We start from the raw sequence: 27052 nt of genomic DNA on the forward strand, positions 1-27052 counted from the left end.
AAAAAAAAAAAAAAAAAAAAAAAAAAAAAAAAAAAATCAGTTCACACAAATATGACAATTATAGTGGTTGTATTTGTGCCATTCCTCAACTTCAGAGTATTTTCAAATCATCTGAATATTGAAATTTCAAATACGTTGATTTTTTATAATTTTACAAGTGAGACTTGGTTTTCTTCATTTCATTCCTCTGCATTCCTGATTTTTAAAATATCTTATTTCCCAGTTTATTTTACAGTTGAATAGATTAGTTTTTGTTTGTTTGTTTTGAGACAGGGTCTTGCTCTGTCACCCAAGGCTGGAGTGCAGTGGCGCGATCATAGCTCACTTGCAGCTTCAGTCTCCTGGGCTCAAGAGATTCTCCCACCTCAAGCTTCCCAAGTAGCTGGGACTACAGGTGCATGTCACCATGCGTGGCTAATTTAAAAAATATATATATTTTTTGAGATGGAGTCTCGCTCTGTTGCCCAGGCTGGAGTGCAGTGGTGCAATCTCAGCTCACTGCAACCTCTGCCTCCCGGGTTCACGCCGTTCTCCTGCCTCAGCCTCCCTACTAGCTGGGACTTTAGACGCCCGCCACCATGCCTGGTTAATTTTTTGTATTTTTTAGTAGAGACGGGGTTTCACTGTGTTAGCCAGGATGGTCTCGATCTCCTGACCTGCCACGGCCTCCCAAAAGTGCTGGGATTATAGGTGTGAGCCATCGCACCTGGCCTTAAAAATTTTTTGTAGAGACAGGGTTTCAACTATGTTGCCCGGGCTGGTAGAGTTTGTGTTTTTTTTTTCCAAGACAGAGTTTTGCTCCTGTTGTCCAGGCTGGAGGGCAATGGCGCGATGGCTCATTGCAACCTCTGCTTCCTGGGTTCATTCTCCTGCCTCAACCTCCCTAGTAGCTGGGATTACAGGTGCCCACCACCATGCCCAGCTAAATTTTTTTGTCTTTTTAGTAGAGACAGTGTGTCTCCATGTTGGCCTTGCTGGTCTTGAACTCCTGACCTTAGGTGATCCGTCCATCTTGGCCTCCCAAAGTGCTGGTATTACAGGCATGAGCCACCACGCCTGGCTGAGTTTGTTTTTAATTCAAGTCATCCTTGTTGCAAAATTAACAGGTAAGCAAAAAACCCCAAAGTTAAATTGTAACCCCATTGGTAACCACTATCAGGCTTCTTAGGCTTTTTATCATGCTTTCTTGCTTACTCGTTCTCTGTCTTATAGTGGGATCAGAATGTTTTGTATTCATTGTCTACATTATATTGTGAGGTTCTTTTCGTGGGTAAAACTGCATGACATTTTTGGTTTTTTGAACATAAAATCTCATTTATTTTTATGTTTTTCAATAATTTTATCCATTGAGCAGCCTTGTTCAGCCCAGTTTGCTGCATTTGGCTGTGGGCTTGGATTGCACCTTTTGGAAGACTGCACTGTCACTCACCAGGTCTCCAGTCATAGTCAGTAGTTTCCCACTCTCATGATCTGCCCCAAGCTGGCCTACCTAGTTAACCCTTCCTCCCTCTGAAAGGTCATGTTCATGCCTCATCTCCATGTTTTGATTAGGTCTCTTTTTTCAGGCCTGAGCCCTGGTAGAGTTTGACAGTGATGTGCATTTGTCACCTCCAGAGACAGTGACTATTAGAGACATATTTAGGAGACAGTTGAGATGTTACATTTCATGTTCTTGCCAGGAAGGATAATCTTGAATTCAACTCCCAAAAGCCACAGCTGAGCTCAACTGTGGAAAGAATATCCACTGAGTTGTGCTTGAAGGTACTTCAGTGTACCTGTTTCAGATCTGCAGTGTTTTGTCTTTGGGTGAAGCTAGATCATGAGAAAGCACAATTCTGGCCCTTCTTCCAGTTGTTTTCACTCATCTCACTTTGCATGGCCCCATCAGTTTATATTGCAGTCTTTATCAGAAGTTCCCAAGGGAACCTCTGAGGCTGCTGAGAAAATTTCTTCAGGTTGAGTGACTGGGATCGCTATACCTCTAAGTATACTGGAACTATGTCATTGATGTTTTTGTCTGTCTGCCTTGGCCACTAGGAAGCTCAGAGTCAGGTTTGTATCCAGGGTCTTCCAGCTTGCGCTTAGTGTATTAATCTTCTAGATTGTTTTTAATGGTTTCTGCTCTTTGTCTCAGGTTTTACTATAAAATACATAACACATTTCCTTCCTGTTCTAAATATTACTGTGATCATATTCTTATAGCCAAATCTTTGTTCTCATTTTTATTTTCTATTATTTTTTATACCGTTGAATCCCTCTGAGCCTTGCCTTTCCCTGCTTCCTCCTCTGTACTCATTTTTGCCAAAATTTGTAAGGGGATAAATTCTTGAAAAGCTTTGCACATTTTGAGGACTTGTTTTTTAATATTTATTATAGTAAAATTTAAATATACATCCAAATAGAGAGCAATAAGCCCTTGTGTATCTGTCACTCAGTTATATCTGTCATTTAGTCATTAACTCGGGGACACTCTTGTTTCATCTGTATCCTTTAATCCTCATTATACTTTTTTTGGGGGGGAGAAGTTTATTAATTGATAGGTGTTACTTTGGGGTAAATGAGGAGGGAGCCAACTAGTATGCTGGGGAACCGTAAGGTTCTTTTTTTTTGAGACAGAGTTTTGCTCTTGTCGCCCAGGCTAGAGTGCAGTGCTGTGATCTCGGCTCACTGCAACCTCCGCCCCCCGGGTTCAAGCAATTCTCCTGCCTCAGCCTCCCAAGTAGCTGGGATTATAGGTGCCTGCCACCATGCCTGGCTAATTTTTGTATTTTTAGTAGATGGGATTTCACCATGTTGGCCAGGCTGGTCTTGAACTCCTGACCTCCGGTGATCCGCCCGCCTCGGCCTCCCAAAGTGTTGGGATTACAGTTGTGAGCCACTGTGCCCTGCCAAGGTTCTTTTCTTTGGGATCCTTTCCTGTCCTTAGAGAAGACCTTTTAGCTTTCTGCCTGAGGAGCTGATGCCTAGTTGTCAGGCTTTCTTCTTGCCAAGATAGCAGTGTTAACTCCTGTGTACAGACATTCACTTAATCCTTTTTACCAGTCCCACATCTCACTCCAGCCCTATGCTATACCTGGATTTCTCCATCCCAAGCCCCTTTAGGGTGTTTAGTGCCAGTCTTCTTCCTCATTGGCTGTGTCTCCCAGAGTTCTTTTTTATTTTTCCCAGTGGTAATGCACTTACTGAGCAGATGCAGCAATCTTCTTACCTGATCGATCCTACATATAACCATTGGCCTAAATGTATGATGGTTTGCCAGCATCAGCAGTAAGACTTTTTTACCCCAGTAATGGGGTAAAAAACAAGTTCTTTTAAGGCTAGATCTTGATCCCCTGTTCTAAACTGACCAACTTAATCTGAAAATAGTTTGCAGCATGTAAATATTTTAGGATTACAGCCATCTGTATACACACTTAAAAGTAGTTTTGCTACCATTACCTTAGTCTAAAAGAGTAATCTGGCCGGGCGCGGTGGCTCAACCCTGTAATTCCAGCACTTTGGGAGGCCGAGGCGGGTGGATCACGAGGTCAGGAGATCGAGACCATCCTGGCTAACATGGTGAAACCCCGTCTCTACTAAAAATACAAAAAACTAGCCGGGCGTGGTGGCGGGCGCCTGTAGTCCCAGCTACTCGGAGGCTGAGGCAGGAGAATGGCGTAAACCTGGGAGGCGGAGCTTGCAGTGAGCCGAGATCGTGCCACTGCACTCCAGCCTGGGTGACACAGCGAGACTCCGACTCAAAAAAAAAAAAAAAAAAGAGTAATCTAAGAATGCCAAACGTTATTTTGTTCGAATGCCATGGTTATTTTAATTTAAAAGCATTTCTTTCAAAGCTGCTTCTCTCTTTACAACAGTAGAACTCTGGCAGCGAATTAAGAGGTCAAAGATTCAGTGAAACTGTGGCTAATTTCTGGTTCCAATCTGGGAGCTCTCTTTGCACTATGATCAAAATGGAGTTTTGCCAGCTGCCCAGGGTAATAGCCTTGCAGGTCTCTTCCTTGTTGAGCAATGAATATAAGTTCCATATGGCTGAAGAGGCCTCACAATCACGGCAGAAGGTGAAAGAGGAGCAAAGGCATGTCTTACATGGTGGCAGGCAAGCCTCTTCTCATTATACTTTTAAAATTATTTGGCTGGGTGCGGTGGTTCATGCCTGTAATCCCAGCACTTTGGGAGGCCAAGGTGGGCGGATCACTTAAGGTCAGAAGTTCAAGACCACCCTGGCCAACATGGTGAAACCTTGCCTGTACTAAAAATACAAAAATTAGCAGGGCATGGTGGCACGCACCTGTAATCCCAGCTACTCGTAATTCCAGCTGCTCGGGAAGCTGAGGAGGAATTGTTTGAACCTGGGAGGTGGAGATTGCAGTGAGCCAGGATTGCATCACAGCACTCCAGCCTGGGTGACAGAGCAAGACTCTGTCTCAAAACAAACAAAAAAAAGTTATTTGGTGATTTTTTTTTTTTTTTTGAGACAAGAGTCTGCTTGTCACTCAGGCTGGAGTGCAATGGTGCGGTCTCTGCTCACTGCAACCTTTGCCTCCCAGGTTCAAGAGATTCTTCTGCCTCAGCTTCCCAAGTAGCTGGGATTACAGGCATGTGCCACCACACCCGGCTAATTTTTGTATTTTTTGTAGAGATGGGGTTTCACCGTGTTGGCCAGGCTGGTCTTGAACTCCTGACCTCAAGCGATCTGCCCGCCTTGGTCTCCCAAAGTGCTGGGATTGCAGGCATGAGCCAACGTGCCTGGACCATTTTAACCATTTTTAAGTGTAGTATTTGGTTATATTAAGTGTATTCACATTGTTATGCAACCATCATCACTATCCATTTCCAGAATGTTTTCATTATTCTACATAGAAACTGTCTATCCAGGGCCAGTGGGTGGGAATTGGTATCTCATTGTGATTTTGATGTGCATTTGCTAAGGAATATTGATGTTGAGCGATTTTTCATGTGTTGATTGGCCATCTGTATGTCTTCTTTTTTGCTGTTTGGATTTTTTTTTTTTCTTTTCTTTTTTTTTTTTTGAGACAGGGTCTTCTTGCTCTGTTGCCCAGACTGGAGTTCTGTGGCACAATCACAGTTGACTGCAGCCTGAAGCCTCTGGTCCCAAGTCATTCTCCCACCTCAGCCTTCCGAGTAGCTGGGACTACAGGCATGTGCCCCCACGCCTGGCTAATATTCATATTTTTTGTGGAAATGGGGTTTCACTATATTGCCTAGGCTGGCCTTGAACTCCTGAGCTCAAGTGATCCATCCACCTCAGCCTTCCAAAGTGGTGGGATTACAGACATGAGCCACCCCACCGAGCCTGTATATCTTCTTTAGAGAAATGTTTATTCAAGTCCTTTTCTCATTTTGAGTTGTTTATTGTTATTTTGTTGTTATTGTTGAGTTGTAGGGATTCTTTACATATTCTGGATGTTAATCCCTTGTTAGATATATGATTTGTGAATAGTTTCTCCCATTCTGTTTGTTATCATTTCACTCTCTTTATTGTGTGATTTGCACAATTTTTAACTTTTTTTTTTTCTTTTTTAAGGCAGAGTCTCCCTCAGTCACCCAGGGTGGAGTGCAGTGCTGCAGTGTTGGCTCACTGCAGCCTCCACCTCCTGAACTCAAGCAATCCTCCCACCTCAGCCTCTCAAGTAGCTGAGACTACAGGTGCATACCACCATGCCCGGCTATTTTTTTTGTATTTATTTTTTTCGAAGAGATGGGCCTTGCCATGTTGCCCAGGCTGGTCTAAAACTTCTAAGCTCAAGCAGTCCGCTTGCCTTGGCTTCCCGAAGTGCTGAGATTAAGGCGTGAGCCACCACGCCCGGCCATAAGTTTTTAATTTTTATGAATTCCAGTCTATCAGTTTTTTTTCTTTTGTTGCCTATACTTTTCAATCCTTGCTAAATGCAACATCATGAAGATCTTTTTCTTTTTCTTCTTCTTTTTTTTTTTTTTTTTTTATTTTGAGATGGAGTCTCGCTCTGTCACCCAGGCTGGAGTGCCATGGTGCATCTCGGCTCACTGCAAGCTCCGCCACCTGGATCACACCATTCTCCTGCCTCAGCCTCCCAAGTAACTGGGACTACAGGCGCCCACCACCTTGTCCGGCTAATTTTTTGTATTTTTAGTAGAGATGGAGTGTCCCCGTGTTATCCAGGATGGTCTCGATCTCCTGACCTCGTGATCCGCCCGCCTTGGCCTCCCAAAGTGCTGGGATTACAAGCGTGAGCCACCGTGCCCAGCCAAAGATCTTTTTCTTATGTTTTTTTCTAAGGGCTTTATAGTTTTAGCTCTTCTTCTTTCATTTCTTTGATCTATTTTGAGTTAATTTTTGTGTATAAGAGTCCAACTTCACTTTTGCATGTAACTGTCAGTTTTCCCAGTAGCATTTGTTGAAGAGACTGTCCTTTCCCCAGTGACTGGTCATGGCACCTTTGTCAAAAATCAGTTGATCCTATTTGTGAGAATTTATTTTTGGGTTCTTTTTCTTCTTCTTCTTTTTCTTTTTCTTTTTTTCAGGTTAGATGGGTAGTGCTGACATCATAACAAGGTTTGAGAATGACACATCTCACATGTGTGTGAAACACCCAATTATCATACTGATGAACTACAGAAGATCTGGGCTCTCTATTGTTTTATATGTCTGACCTTATGCCAGTACCACATTGTTTTTCTTACTGTAGCTTTGTAGTAAGTTTTGAAATCAGGAAGTGTGAGTCCTCCAACTTAGTTCTTGTTTTTCGAGATTGTTTTGGCTATTCAGGGCTTCCCCTTTTTTCTTTGGACAAAGTAATGGGAAGAATTTCTTTTTTTTTTTTTTTTTTTGAGATGGAGTCTCGCTCTGTCACCCAGGCTGGAGTGCAGTGGTGCGATCTCGGCTCACTGCAAGCTCCGCCTCCCAGGTTCACACCATTCTCCTGCCTCAGCCTCCTGAGTAGCTGGGACTACAGGCACCCGCCACCACGCCCGGCTAATTTTTGTATTTTTACTAGAGATAGGGTTTCACCGTGTTAGTCAGCCTGGTCTCAAACTCCTGACCTCAGGTGACCTGCCTGCCTTGGCCTCTCAAAGTGCTGGGATTACAGGCGTGAGCCACCGTGCCAGGCTTTTTATAATTTTTGTAGAGATGAGAGTCTCACTATGTTGCCCAGGCTGGGACTGATTCAGGTTTTGTTTTTTAAGCAGATATTAAAAATACATCTCAGATGACCAAGTGGAATTTATTCCCAAAGTGCAAGGATGGTTTCACAAAAATCAATTAAGGTAATATGCCACATTACCAGAATGAAGGAGAAAAATACAATGATCATCCCAACTGATGCAGAAAAAGCATTTAACAAAATTCAAGATGACTTTTTCATTAAAAAACACTCAATGAAATAGGAATAGAAGGCAATATTCTCAACATAATAAAGGGGTATATATGAAAATCTCACAGCTTACATCACACTTGATGGTGATCGCGCCACTGTCCTTCAGCCTGGGTGACAGAGCGAGACTCTGTCTCAAATAAATAAATAAATAAAAATAAAAAAATAAAATAAATTAGCCAGATATGGTGGCTCATGCCTGTAGTCCCAGCAGTGTGAGAGGCTGAGATGGGAGGATCACTCAGGAGGTCGAGACTACAGTGAGCCACGATTGTACCACTGTATCCAGCCTGGGTGACAGAGCGAGACCCTATCAAAAATAAAAAACAAACTTACAAGTCAACAGATGCTTATTGAATTCTTCCTAAGTATCAGACACTGTTCAAGTTCTGGGCAATCAGCAGTGAACAAGGCTAAGCCCCTGCTTTCTTTCATTTTTTAATTTTTAATTTTAATTTTTTTTTTTAGAGACAGAGTCTCACTTTGTCACTTAGGCTGCCAGGCTTGAGTGCAGTGATGCATTCTCAGCTCACTGCAACCTTCGCTTCCTGGGTTCAGGTGATTCTCGTGCCTCAGTTTCCCGTGTAGCTGGGATTACAGGCACTACCACACCCAGCTAATTTTTGTAGTTTTAGTAGAGACGGGGGTTTCACCATGTTGGCCAGGCTGGTCTCAAACTCCTGACCTCAAGTGATCTGCCTGCCTCGGCCTCCCAGAGTGCTGGGATTACAGGCGTGAGCCACTGGGCCCCAGCCCTCTGGAGTGTTTTGAGCAGGGTAGTGACGTTAGTGATCTGTGCTTTAGAAAGATGTATCGAGGATGGAGTGAGGCAGGAATGAATAGAGGCATTCCTGCTATCCCCATGGTCAGTGAGGGGAGAGTAGCCAGGGCGATGATGATGGTTCGTCAGGTTGGGGATCTGATTTGGAGGTAAAACTGTTGCAACCAGCTGTTTCAGATGTGGGCTTGTTGTAGGATGTTTCCTAAACTTTGGGCGCAAGCAGTAAACAGGGTAGCTAGTGGTATAATTAACTGAGATGGCTGGGGAAGAACAGATACTTAGGAGAAATCAAGAGTTCTGTGTTTGGTCTTGTTAGATTTGAAGTACTTATTAGGCATTTGAGTGGAGATACCAAGTGGAAATAGTGTAAATAAGGAGCTTAGGGGAGAGGCTTGAGAGGTGTATATGTGAGAGACATCAGCAAACAGATGAGACTTGGACTCAGGAGTCAGGCTGAGAAGCTCTGGGGAGAAAGGGTAGATGAGGAAAGCTGGCCAGGAACAAAGCCTATAGGGAAGCAGTAAGGGAGGCTGAGAAGCACAACCTTCTAGGACACTAGTAGGGACATGATGTCACTCACAACTAGGAAATAAGTAGGCGTTTTTCATTTTCTTTTTTTTTTTTTTTTTTTTGAGACGGAGTCTAGCGCTGTCGCCCAGGCTGGAGTGCAGTGGCCAGATCTCAGCTCTCTGCAAGCTCCGCCTCCCGGGTTCACGCCATTCTCCGGCCTCAGCCTCCCAAGTAGCTGGGACTACAGGCGCTGCCACCTCGCCCAGCTATTTTTTGTATTTCTTAGTAGAGACGGGGTTTCACCGTGTTAGCCAGGATGGTCTCGATCTCCTGACCTCGTGATCCACCCATCTCGGCCTCCCAAAGTGCTGGGATTACAGGCTTGAGCCACCGCGCCCGGCCGCGTTTTTCTTTTTCTTTCTTTCTTTTTTGAGATGGAGTTTCGCTCTTGTTGCCCAGGCTGGAGTGCAATGGCGCGATCTTGGCTCACCGCAACCTCCGCCTCCCGTGTTCAAGTGATTCTCCTGCCTCAGTCTCCTAAGTAGCTGGGATTACTGGCATGTGCCACCACGCCTGGCTAATTTTTTGTATTTTTAGTAGAGACGGGGTTTCACCGTGTTAGCCAGGGTGGTTGTAGGCATTTCTCATTTCAGCATAGTGTCTTCATGGTCAGCCCTTTCAGTGGCTGCCTCTGATGGTGTTTGATCATAAGTCATAACTCATCCATGAAGGTGTTTTACAGTCTGTCTTCAAGCAGTCAGGTCCTTAGATTGAAAGAATGGAGGCTTCACTGCATGTGCCTTTACTACACAGATAGCTGATGGGACAGAGGCTGTCAGATGACTGTTTTCAGAAAAACCTTTGACAAGTTGTATGGTAAACTAGTTAAAAGAATAAGCTGATCTTTTAGCTAAGATGAAGGGTTACAGTTTAGGAAGATAAAAAAGATGGATGGTGGTGATGGCTGCACAACAATATTGTCACTGGTTATAGTAAACATCTAAATCTGAGTGCTAGATTGCCTTTTTTTGTTGTTGTTTTTGTTTTTTTTTGAGATGGAGTCTTACTCTGTCGCCCAGGTTGGAGTACAGTGACATGATCTCAGCTCACTGCAACCTCTGCCTCCTGGGTCTCCTGTCTCAGCCTCCCAAGTAGCTGAGATTATAGGTGCCTACCACCAAGCCCGGCTAATTTTTATAGTTTTAGTAGAGATGGGGTTTCACCAGGTTGCTCAGGCTGGTCTCGAATTCCTGACCTCAAGTGATCTGTCTGCCTCGGCCTCCCAGAGTCCTAGGATTATAGGAGTGAGCCACCGGGCCCGGCCTAGACTGCTCTTAAATGGGTTAAAACAAATTATTTTGTTGGGAGGTGCTGGGGAATCAACTCTGTCATGGAAGTGTTCCCCGGGCTGGGAGTTGGAACCAGAGTGTTGACTGTTGTCATTTGCTACATGACCTGGGTCATCTGGCATGACCCTCCCTAAGCCTCAGTTTCTTCCTTACCAATAGGATATTGTGCTGGAGGATCCCATCTCTCCTAGCTCTGAAATCTGGTAACTTTCTGTTCCTTTGCCTCTATAAATGTCTGGAAAGCAAGCATGTTCCAGTCTTAGAAGTGACTGTGAACATTTGGAAGAATTGTGTGGTCCCAGTGCATATCACAGTCCACAGCTGTCCTGTTAGCTGGAAAGTTTTACTTAGTACCAGATTATAGATATGAAAAAGAAGCAACTAAAACTTGCAGTAGGACTTAGAATTTGAAACAGAAACAAAATCTTTGTTTTTTAGACTTTGACCAAATATTTGGGAATGAGCACCATGTAGATGTGATTTGTTTATCTGTGAGGCTTCACACATTGTGACTTGACAGGCACCCACAGCACTTAGGTTTGTGAGCCCAGAGTACCACCCTTTGCCTTCAAGAGTGTGAAGGGAGTCTTAGGGCCAGTGGTGAGCAGGATGAAAGGCTCTTAGAAGCTGGTGGGCATGAAGCGGGTACAGAGGGGAGGCTCTCCTGGGAGATAAGGTGGTGAAAGGGGCTGGTGAAGTCTGGTGTGCTGGAGAGAGCTCTAGGGGCTCCTGGACCCTGACCCCAAGGAAAAGGGGCCGAGGTGAGCCTCATCTCTTGGCTGTCTTCTTTGCTACTTTTCCCCTCACACACTCCTCCTCTCTTTGCACTCTCTGTGTTTGGAACCATCTTCCATGCAATGTTTATATTGAGTTTTTGCTGGGTGCAGTGACTCATGCCTGTAATCCCAGCACTTTGGGAGGTCGTGGCGGGTGGATCACGTGGTCAGGAGTTCAAGACCAGCCTGGCCAAGGTGGTGAAACCCCGTATCTACTAAAAATATGAAAATTAGCTGGGCACAGTGGCAGGCGCCTATAATCCCAGCTACTCGGGAGGCTGAGGCAGGAGAATCGCTTGAACCTGAGGGCGGGGGTTGGGGTTGCAGTGAACTGAGATTGTGCCACTGCACTTCAGCCTGGGGGACAGAGTGAGAGTCCGTCTCAAAACAAAAAACAGAGTTCTTGAAGTGTTGCAGGAAGTCAGGGACCCGAACAGAGGGACTGGCTGGCGTGGTGACAGAGGAACGTAAATTGTGAAGATTTCATTTTAATATGAACATATTTCAGTTCCCAAAATGAATACTTTTATAATTTCTTTTTTTTTTTGAGACGGAGTCTCGCTCTGTCGCCCAGGCTGGAGTGCAGTGGCGCGATCTCGGCTCACTGCAAGCTCCACCTCCCAGGTTCACGCCATTCTCCTGCCTCAGCCTCCTGAGTAACTGGGACTACAGGCGCCCGCCACCGCGCCCGGCTAATTTTTTGTATTTTTAGTGGAGATGGGGTTTCACCGTGGTCTCGATCTCCTGACCTTGTGATCTGCCTGCCTCGGCCTCCCAAAGTGCTGGGATTATAGGCGTGAGCCACCGCGCCCGGCTTACTTTTATAATTTCTTATGCCTGTCTTTAATCTGTTAATCCTGTTATCTTCGTAAACTGAGGATGTACGTCACCTCAGGATCACTATTGTGTTAGCTGTACAAATTGATTGTAAGATGTGTGTTTGAACAATATGAAATCAGTGCACCTTGAATAAAAACAGATTAACAGCGATTTTAGGGAACAAGGGAAAACAGCCATAAGGCCTGACTGCCTGTGGGGTCTGGCAGAATAAAGCCATTATTTTTCTTCTTGCAGAGGGACGATATCGTTAAATTCTTTCCCTAGCAAGGAATATTAATAATACCCTGGGAAAGGAATGCATTCCTGGGGGGAGGTCTATAAACAGCCTCTCTGAGAGTGTCTGTCTTATGCGGTTGAGATAAGGACTGAGCTATACTCTGGTCTCCTGCAGTACTCTCAGGTTTACTAGGATTGGGAAACCCTGCCCTGGTAAATTTGAGGTCAGACTGGTTCTCTGCTCTCGAACCTTGTTTTCTGTTAAGATGCTTATCAAGACGGTACATGCACAACTGAACATAGACCCTTATCAATAGTTCTGAATTTGCCTTTGTCCTATTTCCTCAGAAGCATATGATCCTTGTTCTCCTTTTTGCCCTTTGAAGCATGTGATCTTGTGGCCTACTCCCTGTTCTTGCACCCCCTCCCCTTTTGAAATCCTTATTAAAACTTGCTGGTTTTGTGGCTCTGGTGGGCATCACACTCCTACCGATATGTGATGTCACCCCTAGAGGCCAAGCTGTAAAATTCCTCTCTTTGTACTCTTTCTCTTTATTTCTCAGCCGGCCAACACTTACGGAAAATTGAAAGAACCTATGCTGAAATACTGGGGGTGGGTTCCCCCAATGTTGAAGTAGCAATACAAGACTCATCACATCTCCCATTTTGGGATTTGATTGTATAAAATGTGAAGAGCTTTGATGCCCTCCAGCAAAGCACACTTCTTGTGGGAAATCAGGCAAAAGGTCTTCAGCCTGTGTAGCCTGATATGCTCATGTGTAGCTGGTGGCAGGAGGCTATTCCTGGCTGTGCTTCTACGAGTACCTGCTGGGGCTGAGGCTGAGGGCCCTCTGTCCATGGGCCAAGAGTCTGATTGTGTGAAATGACAAGGCTGTCCCCATGGGCTCTCAAGTTGTTTCTAGCTTTAAAACGGGTTCTTGGCTGGGTACAGTGACTCACACCTGTAATCCCAGTACTTTGGGAGGCCAAGGAGGGCAGATCACTTGAGGTCAGGAGTTCGAGACCAGCCTGATGTGAAACCCTGTCTCTACTAAAAATAAAAAATTAGCCGGGCATCGTGGCGCATGCCTGTAGTCCTGGCTACTTGCGAGGCTGACGCAAGAGAATCGCTTGAGCCTGGGAGGCTGAGGTTGCAGTGAGCCGAGATCATACTATTGCACTTCCGCCTGGGCAACAAGAGTGAAACTCTGTCTCAAAATAAATAAACAAATAAATAAAAACAAATAAAACTGATTCTTAGCAGCAGAGGTTCAGTCCCTTTGTTAGTCATTCCTGACCAGGTCAAGAGGGAGTAAGAATGTAGGTAGCTGGCATTGTGGAATAAAATCTTTAATATGTTTGTTGGTGTTCTGCTGTGAAGAGGGTTGACATTATGCACGTGGTTATTTGTGACAACCATTACAACCAATTAATATAATTTGGTCTTCCTTCAGTTTGGGTGTTGTTGTGCCATACCAACAGTTACTCTAAAATGTGCCAATACTCATCCTCTTGAATATGTGTGTTTTTAGGCTTTAAATTCTCTGAAATCAGTTTTTGTTCATTAACTGAAATTCCTTTATTTTTTCCATACTATTTAATTATTATTATTTTTTTGAGACAGAGTTTCACTCCTGTTGCCCAGGCTGGAGTGCAGTGGTGCGATCTCGGCTCACTGCAACCTCTGCCTCCTGGATTCAAGCGATTTTCCTGCCTCAGCCTCCCGTGTAGCTGGGATTACAGGCACGTGCCACCACGCCCAGCAAATTTTTGTATTTTGAGTAGAGACGGGGTTTCACTGTGTTGGCCAGGCTGGTCTTGAACTCCTGACCTCGTGATCCACCCGCCTCGGTCTCCCAATGTGCTGGGATTACAAGCATGAGCCACTGTGCCCGGCCACGCCCTGCTAATTTTTGTATTTTTAGTAGAGATGGGGTTTCACCATGTTGGCCAGGCTGGTCTTGAACTCCAGACCTCAGGTGATCTGCCCGCCTCAGCCTCCCAAAGTGCTGGGATTACAGGCGTGAGCCGCTGTACCTGACCTTTTTTCAATACTATTAACTTGATCTGCTGAAAATTCTCCCAGGTTACTGGCTAATTTTGAAGCTTAAGAGAAGCAGTTTTCTGCCCTGAGCATTGGTCCACTTGACAACTTTCAGGAAAACATTCCCCCAAAGGAATGAATTGTTTGCACCAGTGAACTAGTTTAGCACAGTGAGCAGTCCTGTAGTGACTTTCTGCTCGCCACCAGGTGAGGTGCTGGGTGCTCTAGGGAACTCAAGGTGATTCAGTTATGCCCTTCTCCCGAAGGGGAACACAGTCAGTCCGGGAGGCTGAGAGTCGGAATGAGCAAGGTGGAAATTCATAGTTAGAGAAGCTCAGAGAAGAGGACTGCTGCTTCCACAGGAGACTTTGTTCATTATTTTTTAATTTCAGCTTTTCAATGTAGAAATACATTTATGTGACACAAAATTGGAAAGGTAAACCAGTATACATGGGAAAGTTTCCTTTCCATCCTGCACCTGGCTACCAGATCCTCTCCCTAGAGGCTGCTGGTGCTGCTACTTCTCATGTGTCCATTCCCAGGTGTGTGGTGCATTTATAGACAAATAAGCAGAGACTTCTGTTCTCTTACATGAAAGTAGCACGCTGTTCCCTTGCTTTTTTCTCTGAATGTTTATTTATGATAGTTTATCATTAATACATTTCCTCATTGTCTTTTTTTTTTTTTGACGGAGTTGCCCAGGCAGGAGTGCAATGGTGTGATCTTGGCTCACTGCAACCCCCGCCTCCCGAGTTCAGGTGATTCTCTTGCCTCAATCTCCTGAGTAGCTGGGACTATAGGCCTGCACACCACCATACCCAGCTAATTTTTTATATTTTTGGTAGAGACGGGGTTTTATCATGTTGTCCAGGTTAGTCTCAAACACCTGACCTCAAGTGATCCGCCCGCCTCAGCCTCCCAAAGTGCTGGGATTACAGGCATTGAGCTACTGCACCCAGCCCCTCGTCTTTTATAACTAGGTAATATTCCATTTTCAGGATGTCCTTTGATTTATTTAGTCAGAGCTCTATTGATGGAATTGTAGAGGAATTTTAAGTTTTGTTAGTACAGACAGCACTGGGATGAGTAACTTTCTGTGTGCATCAGTCAGTCCACGCATGGCCAAGTATATCTGTCCAGTTACTTACCAGAGGCAGAAGTGCTGAGTTGATGAGGATTTGCTTTTGTAATTTTGATAACTCTTACCAGATAAACCTCCATAGCAGTTTTATCCACATGTGCTCCTAAGCAGTGTGTGGCAGTGCTTGTTTATTCACACCCTCTCCAACACTGTGGTACCACACGGTTTGATCTTTGCCATTGTGATGGGTGAAAAATTAGTTTCTCTGTTTAGATTCCACCACCTCCCCCCCCAAACTTTTTAGTGTAACCTACAGAAAAGTTGAAAGAGTAGTAGAATGAACACTCCTATTATCTCAGGAGGAGTTTTAATTTGTCTCTGTTTGGTTGCAGTGAGGTTGAAGGACCATTTACGTTTTATTTTTTGTGAAAAAAACTATTCAAGCTGGGCATGGTGGCTCAGGCCTGTAATCCCAGCACTTTGGGAGGCCAAGGTGGGCGGATTGCTTGAGTTCAAGAGTTTGAGACCAGCCAGGGCAACCTGGCAAAACCCCATCTGTAGAAAAAATACAAAAATTAACTGGGCATGGTTGTGTGTGCTTGTAGTCCCAGCTGCTCAGGAGGCTGAGGTGGGAGGATTGCTTGAGCCTGGGAGGTCAAGGCTGCAGTGACCTGAGATCATGCCACTGCACTCCAGCCAGGGTGAGACCTTGTCTCAAAAAAACCCCACAAAAACCCTATTGGTATCCTTGACCACTTTTCTGTTGGGCTTTTTTTGTTTGTTTGTTTGAGGTGGAGTCTCATCTCTGTCATCCAGGCTGGAGTGTAGTGGCTCAATCTCAGCTCACTGCAACCTCCACCTCCCGTGTTCAAGCGATTCTCCTGTCTCAGCCTCTCGAGTAGCTGGGATTATAGGCATGCACCACCATGCCTGGCTAATTTTTGTATTTTTAGTAGAGACAGGGTTTCACCATGTTGGCCAAGCTGGTCGAACTCCTGGATCCACCCACCTCAGCCTCCCAAAGCACTGGGATTATAGGTGTAAGCCACTGCCTAGCTGGGCTTTGGTGTTTTTAAATTGATTTTGTCAAAATTGCTTATATATGTGGGAACTTAACACCTTGTCAGCGATATGAATTGCAGTTGTGTTTTTCCAGATCTTATTTATCTTTTTTTTTTTTTTTTTTGAGATGGAGTCTCGCTTTGTCGCCCAGGCTAGAGTATAATGGTATAATCTTGGACGATCCCGGCTCACTGCAACCTCTGCCTCCCGGGTTCAAGTGATTCTCCTGCCTCAGCCTCCTGAGTAGCTGAGATTACAGGCTACTGCCACCACACCTGGCTAATTTTTCTATTTTTAGTAGAGATGGGGTTTCACCATGTTGGCCAGGCTGGTCTTGAACTCCTGACCTCGTGATCCGCCCTCCTCAGCCTCCCAAAGTGCTGGGATTACAGGTCTGAGCCACTGCGCCTGGCCTTCTTTATCTTTTTACTTAAAATAGTTTTGTTGTGAAATATTTGTTTATTAACTAATTATATAGATTGGTTTTTACTTTTAAGGCTTTTGAGTTCTATGTCATACCTAGAAAGATCTTCACTAGTAGAAGATTGTGAAAAATTATCCTGTGGGGTTTTTTGTGTTTTTGTTTGTTTGTTTGTTTTGTTTTTTTGAGACGTTTTCATTCTTGTTGCCCAGGCTGGAGTGCAGTGGCATGATCTTGGCTCACTGCAACCTCCACCTCCTGGGTTCAGGCGATTCTTCTGCTTCAGCCTCCCGGGTAGCTGGGATTACAGGCGCCCACCACCACGTCCAGCTAATTTATTTTTGTATTTTTTGTAGAGATGGGGTTTCACCATATTGGCCAGGCTGATCTCGAATTCCTAACCTCAGGTGATCCACCTGCCTTGGTCTCCCAAAGTGCTGGGATTATAGGTGTGAGGCACCTCACCTGGCCTATCCTGTGGGGTTTTTTTTTTTTTTGAGACGGAGTCTCACTCTGTCGCCCAGGCTGGGGTGCACTGGCCGGATCTCAGCTCACTGCAAGCTCCGCCTCCCGGGTTTACGCCATTCTCCTGCCTCAGCCTCCCGAGTAGCTGGGACTACAGGCGCCCGCCACCTCGCCCGGCTGGTTTTTTGTATTTTTTAGTAGAGATGGGGTTTCACCGTGTTAGCTGGGATGGTCTTGATCTCCTGACCTCGTGATCCACCTGTCTCGGCCTCCCAAAGTGCTGGGATTACAGGCTTGAGCCACCGCGCCTGGCCTCCTGTGGTTTTTTAAAGTAATTTTTTTTTTTTTTAAATTGAGACAGAGTCTCACTCTGTCGCCCAGACTGGAGTGCAGTGGCATGATCTCGGCTCACTGCAACCTCTGCCTCCCAGGTTAAAGTGATTCTCCTGTCTCAGCTTCCTGAGTAGCTGAGACTACAGGCACATGCTACCATGCCTGGCTGATTTTTGTATTTTTAGTAGAGACAAGGTTTCGCTATATCGGTCAGGCTGGTCTTGAACTCCTAACCTCAGGTGATCCACCTGTCTTGGCCTCCCAAAGTGCTGGGATTATAGGCGTGAGCCACTTTACCTGGCCTAAAGTAATTTTTTTTTTTTTTTTTTTTTTTTGAGATGGAGTCTCGCTCTGTCGCCCAGGCTGGAGTGCAGTGGCGCGATCTCGGCTCACTGCAAGCTCCGCCTCCTGGGTTCACGCCATTCTCCCGCCTCAGCCTCCCGAGCAGCTGGGATTACAGGTGCCCACCCCACGCCCGGCTAGTTTTTTGTATTTTTTTTAGTAGAGACAGGGTTTCACCATGTTAGCCAGGACGGTCTCAATCTCCTGACCTCGTGATCCTCCCACCTAGGCCTCCCAAAGTGCTGGGATTACAGGCATGAGCCACTGCGCCCGGCCAGTAATTTTTATATTTCATATTTTACCTTTAAATCTTTTCTCTATTTGGAATTCATTTTTATTTTGAGGCAGGGTCTTGCCCTGTTGTCCAGACTGGAGCACAGTAGTGTGCTCATGGCTCACTGCAGCCTGGACCTTGCCAGGCTCGGGTAATCCACCCACTTCAGCCTCCTGAGTAGCTGGGACTACAGGTGTGCATCACCATGCCCAGCTAATTTTTGTACTTTTGGTAGAAGAGGGGTTTTGCCATGTTGCCCACGCTGGTCTTGAACTCCTGGGCTCAGGTGATCTGTCTGCCCTGACTTCCCAAAGTCCTAGGATTATAGGCCTGAGCCACTGTGCTTGGTCCTATTTGGAATTTTGATGTGAAGTGTTAGATCCAACTTAATTTTTTTCTGTGGCTACCCATTTGTTGTAACACCTTTTATTGCACAATTAATCTTTCTCCCACTTGTTTATCATTTACTGTATATAATATTCTTCGTCATATGTGTACATTTTGGTCTATTCCTGGACATTCTGTTCTGTTACATTAATCTGTGCATTTATGTGGTAGGACCACACTGTTTTAATTACTCTAGCATGTTTTGTTATTTGGTGAAGTTAGTTCCCTTTCATCATCTTTATTTTTCAGAACTTTCTTGGCTATATTTGTTTTTCTATATAAACTTTAAGTTTGTTTAGTTAAAGAAGTCCTATTTTTATTGGGACTGTGTTACATTTCTAGATGAATGTAGGAAGAGTGACATTTTGGTTATGTTATATTGACTCTTCCTCATTAAGAATGTGGCATGCTTTTCTTTTTGTTGAAGTCATCTTTTCTGTCTTTCAGAGTTTCAGAGATTTGTTTTGGTTTCTTTTTTTCTTTTTTTTTTTTTTTGAGATGGAGTCTTGCTCCGTCACCCAGCCTGGAGTGCAGTGGTGCAATCCCGGCTCACTGGAACCTCCATCTCCTGGGTTCAAGTGATTCTTCTGCCTCAGTTTCCTGAGTAGCTGGAATTACAGGAACGTGCCACAATGCCTGGCTAATTTTTGTCTTTTTAGTAGAGACGGGGTTTTGCCATGTTGGCTAGGCTGGTCTGTAACTCCTGACCTCAGGTGATCCGCCCACCTCGGCCTCCCAAATTGCTGGAATTACAGGAGTGAGCCACCTCGTCCTGCTGGGAGTGTCAGAGATTTCTTTTTTTTTTTTTTTTTTTGAGATGGAGTCTCGCTCTGTCACCCAGGCTGGAGTGCAGTGGCCTGATCTCGGCTCACTGCAAGCTCCGCCCCCCAGGTTCACGCCATTCTCCTGCCTCAGCCTCCCGAGTAGCTGGGACTACAGGCGTCCGCCACCTCGCCCGGCTAGTTTTTTGTATTTTTTTAAAGTAGAGACGGGGTTTCACCGTGTTAGCCAGGATGGTCTCGATCTCCTGACCTCGTGATCCGCCCGTCTCGGCCTCCCAAAGTGCTGGGATTACAGGCTTGAGCCACCGCGCCCGGCCAGAGATTTCTTACATTTCTTTTTATTTTCAAGTTTTTGGTTTTGTTATTTTAGTGTTACTGAATCGTTATAATCAATATTATCATTATTTTATTTTCTGCCTGCTTGTTGGTGATGTATGTGAAGGCATTGATATATATTAGTTTTCACTATCTTATGATGATTCTTTTAACAACTGTAAAAGGTTTTCAGTTGATTATCTTGGATTTTGTATATAATATCATTTGCAAAAATGATAATTTAACTTTTTCCTTTCCAGTTGTATACCTGTGTTTTCTTTCTCTTGCCTAATTGTGATAACTAGTAGCTCCACAATAGTAATAAATAATGGTGGTGAAATGCATAGCCTGTATGGCCCCTGACGTTAGTGAGAACACTTCTAGTGTATTCCCATTGGGCTTGATTTTAGCTTTGAGATTGAGAAAGATGTAAATATTTAGTTGAAGTCTGTATTTTATATGTATGTGTATGTATATATTTTTATTATTATTTTTCGAGACAGAGTCTCACTCTGTCATCTGGGCTGGAGTGCAGTGGCACAGTCTTGGCTCACTGTAACCTCTGCCTCCTGGGTTCAAGCGATTCTCCTGCCTCAGCCACCCAAATAGTTGGGATTACAGGTGCCCGCCACCATGCCTGACTAATTTTTGTGTTTTTTAGTGGAGACGGGGTTTCACCATGTTGGCCAGGCTGGTCTTGAACTCCTGACCTCAAACGATTCGCTTGCCTCGGCCTCCCAAAGTGCTGGGATTACAGGTGTGAGCCACTGTGCCTGGCCTATATGTATGTATTTATGTATGTATGTAAATCAACATACATATATCTACTAAACATTTGTCTATTTTTATTTTAAAAGGATGAGGGTTGAATTTTGTCTGATGTCTTCAGCATTGACAGAGATGATCTCTGTTAACATGTTGAACATAACATTGTTTTAACATTAGTACTTACCTGTTTCTGGCACAAAATGAATAGGATGATGTTTAGAGAAGGCTTATGGAGGAAACGGCATTTTATCTAGTGCCTGAAGGCTGAATAGAGAAAATTAGAGGTGGGAATTAGAGTGGGAAGATGGGAAAAGGGCATTCAGTAAAGAGAGAGCCTTGACTGCAAAGGTGTGGAAAGTGGGAATGCAGGTTATTTGAGGGAAGAATGCCAGCAACCCAACATGACTGTGATATTCATGGGGGCCTTCTAGATGGGTAACATGGGGGCAGGTTACACCTCTGGGCTTCAGATTCTTCATCTGTGGAATTGAAATAGTAAAAGTAGTTATTAGTTTACGGGTTGTTATAAGGATTCAGGAGATAATGTAGGCAAAAGTCTTAGGCCAGAGGCTGACACATGGTTTGTAAATACTAGTTATTTTTATGGCAAGAGAATAAAGCTGGAAAGAGGTTTCAGTATATTTTGAGTGTGCCTGTATAATAAGCAAAGAAGTATGGCCTCAAATGTGCAGGCACTGGAGAGCCATTCAAGACTTTTGTGCAAGGGGTGACCTAAGCAGGTCTTTTTTTTTTTTTTTTTCCCCATTAAAATATATTTTTTTAAAGAGATGGGGTCTCACTGTGTTGCCCAGGCTGGTCTCGAACTTCTGGGCTTAAGCAGTCCTCCCATCTTAGCCTCCCAAAGTGCTGGGGTTACAGGTGCAAGCTACCGCGCCTGGCCATGAGCAGGTCTTTATTTTAGGAAGCTGTCCACACTGACTGTGTGGGAAGAGAAACCAGAAGTGAAGTGCAAATGTAGGTAGCAAAATCAGGTAGGAGATTATTAGAATTTTTCAGGCTGGTGGTTTTGGATATCTGCCACTAGTCCAGTTCATTTTTTTATTTTTTATTTTTTAAGATAGGCCTTGCTCTTGTGCCCAGGCTAGAGTGCAGTGGTGGAATCACAGCTTACTGTAGCCTTGACCTCCTGGGCTCAAGCAATCCTTCCCACTCAGCCTCTCAAGTAGCCAGGACTCCAGTCATGAGCCACCACACTTGGCTAATTTTAAAACTTTTTTTTTGTAGAGACAGGTTCTCTGTATGTTGCCCAGGCTGGTCTTGAACTTTCCTGGCCTCAAGCAATCTTCCTGCCTCAGCCTCCCAAACTGCTGGGATTGCAGACTTTAGTTAGCTACAGTGCCTGCCCTGCTAGTCCAGTTTAGACATATGTTCCAGATGTGGGCACCATAGAGTTGACTGAGGGAACTCTTGGGCTCCAGGGTTTGGTAGGGCAGTGTTTCTCAAACTTGAGCATGTCAGTGTCAACTGGAGGGTGTGTTAAATACAGATTGCTGGGCCTCACCCCCAGATTTTCTGATTCACCAGGTCTGGGATAGGCCCAATAATTTGCATTTCTAACAAGGATTTAGATTGGGACATTTGTGAAGAACAGGATGGATGAAGTGTTCCTTGTCTATTATTTCATTCAGAGAGATGGGATTATTAGCTGTCTCTCTTTCTTCCAGAATGCCTGAGGTGCTTTGTATCACAGTTAGAAATTGAGAAGATATGTACTGAACACTGTCCTGATAGTATGTGATCCTGGTTGGGTTGGTTGGTTTGCTCATCACTTATTCAACAAGTGGTTTGTTTTCAAAGACAGGGTCTGTGTTGCCCAGGCTGGCATAGAACTCCTGGGCTCAAGGGATTGTCCCACCTCAGTCTCCTGAGTAGCTGGGAGTATAGGTGCATTTAATAAAAATTTAACATACCAAGTACTATTAAAGACCCTGAAGAACAGACAGGGAGTTTATTTATAGTCTCGACAGAGGACAGATAGTAAACTAGGGAATGAGTCATTTGTACAGTTACAGAGTTTTAAATGCACTGAAAAAGAAGAAATAGGCTCTGTAAGGAACAATAGAGAGAACTACTAGAAGACATATGGTCAAGGGAGGTCTTTTTGTAGAAGTCATATTTCAGCTGAGACTTGAAGAGGAAAAAGAACCAGCCTATAAAGAGAAGAGGGACTAGAGGACGGAACAGTATGTGCCAGGCCCCTGAGATGGGAATGAGGTTGGCACACATAAGGCATTGGAATAGAGCAGAATGGAGAGGTGACATGAGGTGAAGTTGGGGAGGACCGGGGTGGGTTGTGCAGAGCCCTGGGAGCTAGGGAGAGGCATTTGGACTTTGTTCTAAGTGCAGAAGGGGATCCAGCTCATGGCATTGGTAGAATCTGTGTCCACTCTGACCTCTGAGATAAGGTGAATTGGAAAGGGATAAGAAGGGGTCTGTGAGGGCCAGGCATGGTGGGTGGCTCAGCCTGTAATCCCTGCTCTTTGGGAGGCCGAGGCAGGAGGATGGCTGGAGTCTAGGAGTTCAAGATCAGCCTGGGCAACATGGTGAAACCTCATCTCTACAAAAAATAACAAACATTTTGCTGGATGTGGTGGTGTACGCCTGTAGTCCTAGCTACTTGGGAGACTGAAGTGGGAGAATTGATTGAGCCTGGGAGGTGGAGGCTGCAGTGAGCCATGATCGTACCACTGTACTCCAGCCTGGGTGACAGAGTGAGACCCTGTCTCAAAAAAAAAAAAAAAAAAAAGTCATTCCAGTACTATTTGAATATAAACATGTATATTTTTACTTTTATTTTATTTATTTATTTATTTTTTTTTTGAGAGGGAGTCTGGCTCTGTCGCCCGGGCTGGAGTGCAGTGGCCGGATCTCAGCTCACTGCAAGCTCCGCCTCCCGGGTTCACGCCATTCTCCTGCCTCAGCCTCCCGAGTAGCTGGGACTACAGGCACCCGCCACCTCGCCCGGCTAGTTTTTTGTATTTTTTTAGTAGAGACGGGGTTTCACCATGTTAGCCAGGATGGTCTCGATTTCCTGACCTCGTGATCCACCCGTCTCGGCCTCCCAAAGTGCTGGGATTACAGGCTTGAGCCACCGCGCCCGGCCTATTTTTACTTTTATAATTGAAAAATAGTCAGTACTGGGGCTCATAAGGGGGACCCTTTGGGTTAATGTTCTGTTTCTTGATGGAGTGATGTTTAGGTTACATGGCTTTGTTTACTTGGTGGTAATTCATGGAGCTGTGTGCTTATAATTTGTATGCTTTTCTGTGATATGTTATACTAAACTTTAAAAGTTTATTTTAAATAGGCTTGCACGTTGGCTCACGTCTGTAATCCCAACACTTTTGGAGGCCGAGGCAGGAGGATTGCTTGAAACCAGGAGTTCAAGACCAGCCTGGGCAACATATTGAGTCCCTGTCTCCCCCCAACAATTTAAAAAAAAAAAAAATTAGCTGGCCATGGTGGCACATACCTGTAATCCTAGCTACACGGGAGGCTGAGCTGGGAGGACTGCGTCCAGGAATTCAAGGCTGCAGTAAGACACGATGGTACCCATGTACCCCAGCCTGGTTGACAGAGTGAGACCCCATCTCTAAAAAAAGAAAAATAAATAAATGAATGCTTATAGTGAACAAGGTAAAGGTATTGAGATTTGAGTTAAAAAAATTTCTCGGGGGCCGGGCGCGGTGGCTGAAGCCTGTAATCCCAGCACTTTGGGAGGCCGAGACGGGCGGATCACGAGGTCAGGAGATCGAGACCATCCTGGCTAACCCGGTGAAACCCTGTCTCTACTAAAAAATACAAAAAACTAGCCGGGCGAAGTGGTGGGCGCCTGTAGTCCCAGCTACTCGGGAGGCTGAGGCAGGAGAATGGCGTAAACCCGGGAGGCGGAGCTTGCAGTGAGCTGAAATCCGGCCACTGCACTCCAGCCTGGGCGACAGAGCCAGACTCCGTCTCAAAAAAAAAAAAAAAAAAAAAAAAAATTTCTCGGCTTGGTGTGGTGGTTCACACCTATAATCAGTTTGGGAGATTGAGGCGGGAGGATTGCTTGAGCCCAGGGGTTTGAGACCAGCCTGGGCAACATGGCAAAACCCTGTCTCTACTAAAAATACAAAAAATTATCTCTCATGGTGGTACACGCCTATAGTTTCAGCTAGTAAGCAGGCTGAGGTGGGAGGATCACCTGAGCCTGGGAGATTGAGGCTGCAGTGAGCTGTAATCCTGCCGCAGCCTGGGTGACAGAGTGAGACTCTGTCTCAAGAAAAAAAAAAAATCCTGCATGTAATCACATTACACAAAGACAAGCAACCACTACTAATGTTTCCCTCTATTCTCCTTTTGTGCACTTTTTGTGTATAATTTTTATTTTTTCAAATTGTAAAAGTAATGTATGCTTTTTGTAGAAAACTTGTATTACATGCTTCTCACAATGAAATGATGTGATAGACAGAAAAATGCCAGTAGGCATAGTGTGAAAAGTTTCCTTAGGGCCAGGAGCAGTGGCTCACACCTGTAATCCCAGCACTTTAGGAGGCTGAGGCAGGCAGATCGATTGAGGTCAAGAGTTTGAGACCAGCCTGGCCAACATAGTGAAACCCCCTTTCTACCAAAAATATAAAAATTAGCTGGGTGGGGTGGCACATGCCTGTAACTCCAGCTACTTGGGAGGCTGAGGCACAAGAATTGCTTGAACCCAGGAGGCGGAGGTTGTGGTGAGCCAAGATCACACCACTGCACTCCAGCTTGGGTGACAGAGCAAGACTCCATCTCAAAAAAAAAAAAAAGTTTCTTTAAAGGCAAAGAATCGGCCGGGCACGGTGGCTCAAGCCTGTAATCCCAGCACTTTGGGAGGCCGAGACGGGCGGATCACGAGGTCAGGAGATCCAGACCATCCTGGCTAACACGGTGAAACCCCGTCTCTACTAAAAAAAAAATAAAAAAAACTAGTCGGGCGAGGTGGTGGGCACCTGTAGTCCCAGCTACTCGGGAGGCTGAGGCAGGAGAATGGCGTAAACCCGGGAGGCGGAGCTTACAGTGAGCTGAGATCCAGCCACTGCACTCCAGCCTGGGTGACAGAGCCAGACTCCGTCTCAAAAAAAAAAAAAAAAAAAAAAGGCAAAGAATCCTGAAATGTATGAAGATTTTCACATTACAAAAAAGTTTAAGAGTTCTGATTGTGATAAAGATGGAGTAAACGTAACTCCACCCTTTATGTCTGACAGAGAGCAACTGAAATCCCTGGACAGAATGCATGGATCAGTGGAGTAACCCCAGAAAGGTAAATGTTAGCACGCAAATTGGAGAAGGAAAGCAGAACTCCAAATACCAGTGAACTGGTAGTGAGTTTCCCATATTTTTTTTCCTCCATATAATATTTTCCAGCCTGGATTTAAAGTCAGCCCCAAATCTGGAAATATGTGCTGGATGTGCACAAAAAGAGGTCTAACAGAAGCTGTCTTTCTAGTTTGAGGAGCAGGAAAGGGGATCATCGTGGGTCAGGAACGGGGATGGAGGAAGAAGTCTCGTGTGTTGTTTGCTTTGTCTTTTCTCCTTTTCTCTTGCTCTGGCCCTCCATGTAATTCTGTAGTGGTGGAGACAGCAGTGACATTGGCAGATGGATAGGAGAGGAAGTCTTCTATTCATAGGGACTGTGGTCCCAGGAGCATGGAGGGAATGCTTGATTTTGTTGTTTCCTTTCTCTCATTGCTTTTCCTTGGAGGTAGTCACAGTTGTGGGAGGTACTCAACAGGTCAGGGAAATTAAACCCCTGACTTTTAGCTAGCAGACCAGGAAAGGGGCCCTTGAGATCTGGAAAGTATTAGAAAGGTTGCGTAGAGGAAGGAGCTCAACAAATTAAACTCATAAAGTTGCATATGAACTCCTGGGCTGTTCTTCAGAATTAACATATGTGCATCTGACCCTAAATAGCATATCAGAGGCTTTGAGGACCAAACTGTGGAGTAGATTACTGCTCAAGTAGTTCCACACTGGCCCCTGGGCAGTATGCTTGGGAAAAACCAAAATAATACTTCAGAGGCTTTGAAAACTGATCTCGGCCGGGCCCGGTGGCTCACGCCTGTAATCTCAGCACTTTGAGAGGCCAAGGCGGGCAAATCACGAGGTCAGGAGATCGAGACCATCCTGGCCAACATGGGGAAACCCCATCTCTACTAAAAACACAAAAAATTAGCCGGGCGTGGTGGCGGACGCCTGTAGTCCCAGCTGCTCGGGAGGCTGAGGCAAGAGAATGGCATGAATCTGGGAGGTGGAGCTTGCAATGAGCCGAGATCGTGCCACTGCACTCCAGCCTGGGTGACAGAGCGAGAGACTGTCTCAAAAAAAAAGAAAACTGATCTCATATTGGTACCACAGCCCACAGAAGGTAGGTAGGAACTTGTGGACGGGACCTAATTAGGTTGATTGCTGCAAAGGCAAATTCAGAATTTTTCGTGGGACTTAAACAAGAGCTAGAGTCACATAGCATAATATTCAAAATGTCCAGTAATTCAGAATTACTTCAGCTATGAAGAATCAGGAAAATCATGAGGGGGAAAGACAGCCAACCGATGGCAACCGCAACATAACACAGATCCAAAAAATTAAAAGCCAAAGTATAATTAAAATGTTAATTAAAACCTTGCTATAGCAAGTAAGGGTGAATACTCGAAATGAACAGAAAATTAGAAATTTATTTACTGCAAAATATGACAATCTAAATGAAAAATTAATTGGGTGGGCTCAATAGCAGAATGGAGAAGACAGAAGAGTCAGTGAACATGAAGGTAGAATAATAGAAATTATCCAGTCTGACTAACAGAGATTGAAATAAAATGAAAAAAACAAAAAAACAAAAAAACAGAGCTTCAGGGACCCATAGGACAATAACAGAAGGTTTATCTTTTATGTTTTTGA

General features: G+C 44.9%; 1 protein-coding gene and 1 non-coding gene across 4 annotated transcripts in view; one reads left to right on the forward strand and one right to left on the reverse strand.

The window, feature by feature from the left end:
- Positions 1–27052, forward strand: part of SCAP (SREBF chaperone) — a 73921-nt gene that overhangs the window by 6670 nt on the left and 40199 nt on the right. The window lies entirely within an intron of this gene.
- LOC112619970 lies at positions 6522–6621 on the reverse strand. Its single transcript, XR_003118441.1, has one exon. It is a non-coding gene; the product is annotated as a small nucleolar RNA U13 (small nucleolar RNA).

This window comes from Theropithecus gelada, chromosome 2 (assembly GCF_003255815.1).
Source record: "Theropithecus gelada isolate Dixy chromosome 2, Tgel_1.0, whole genome shotgun sequence".
NCBI lineage: Eukaryota > Metazoa > Chordata > Mammalia > Primates > Cercopithecidae > Theropithecus > Theropithecus gelada.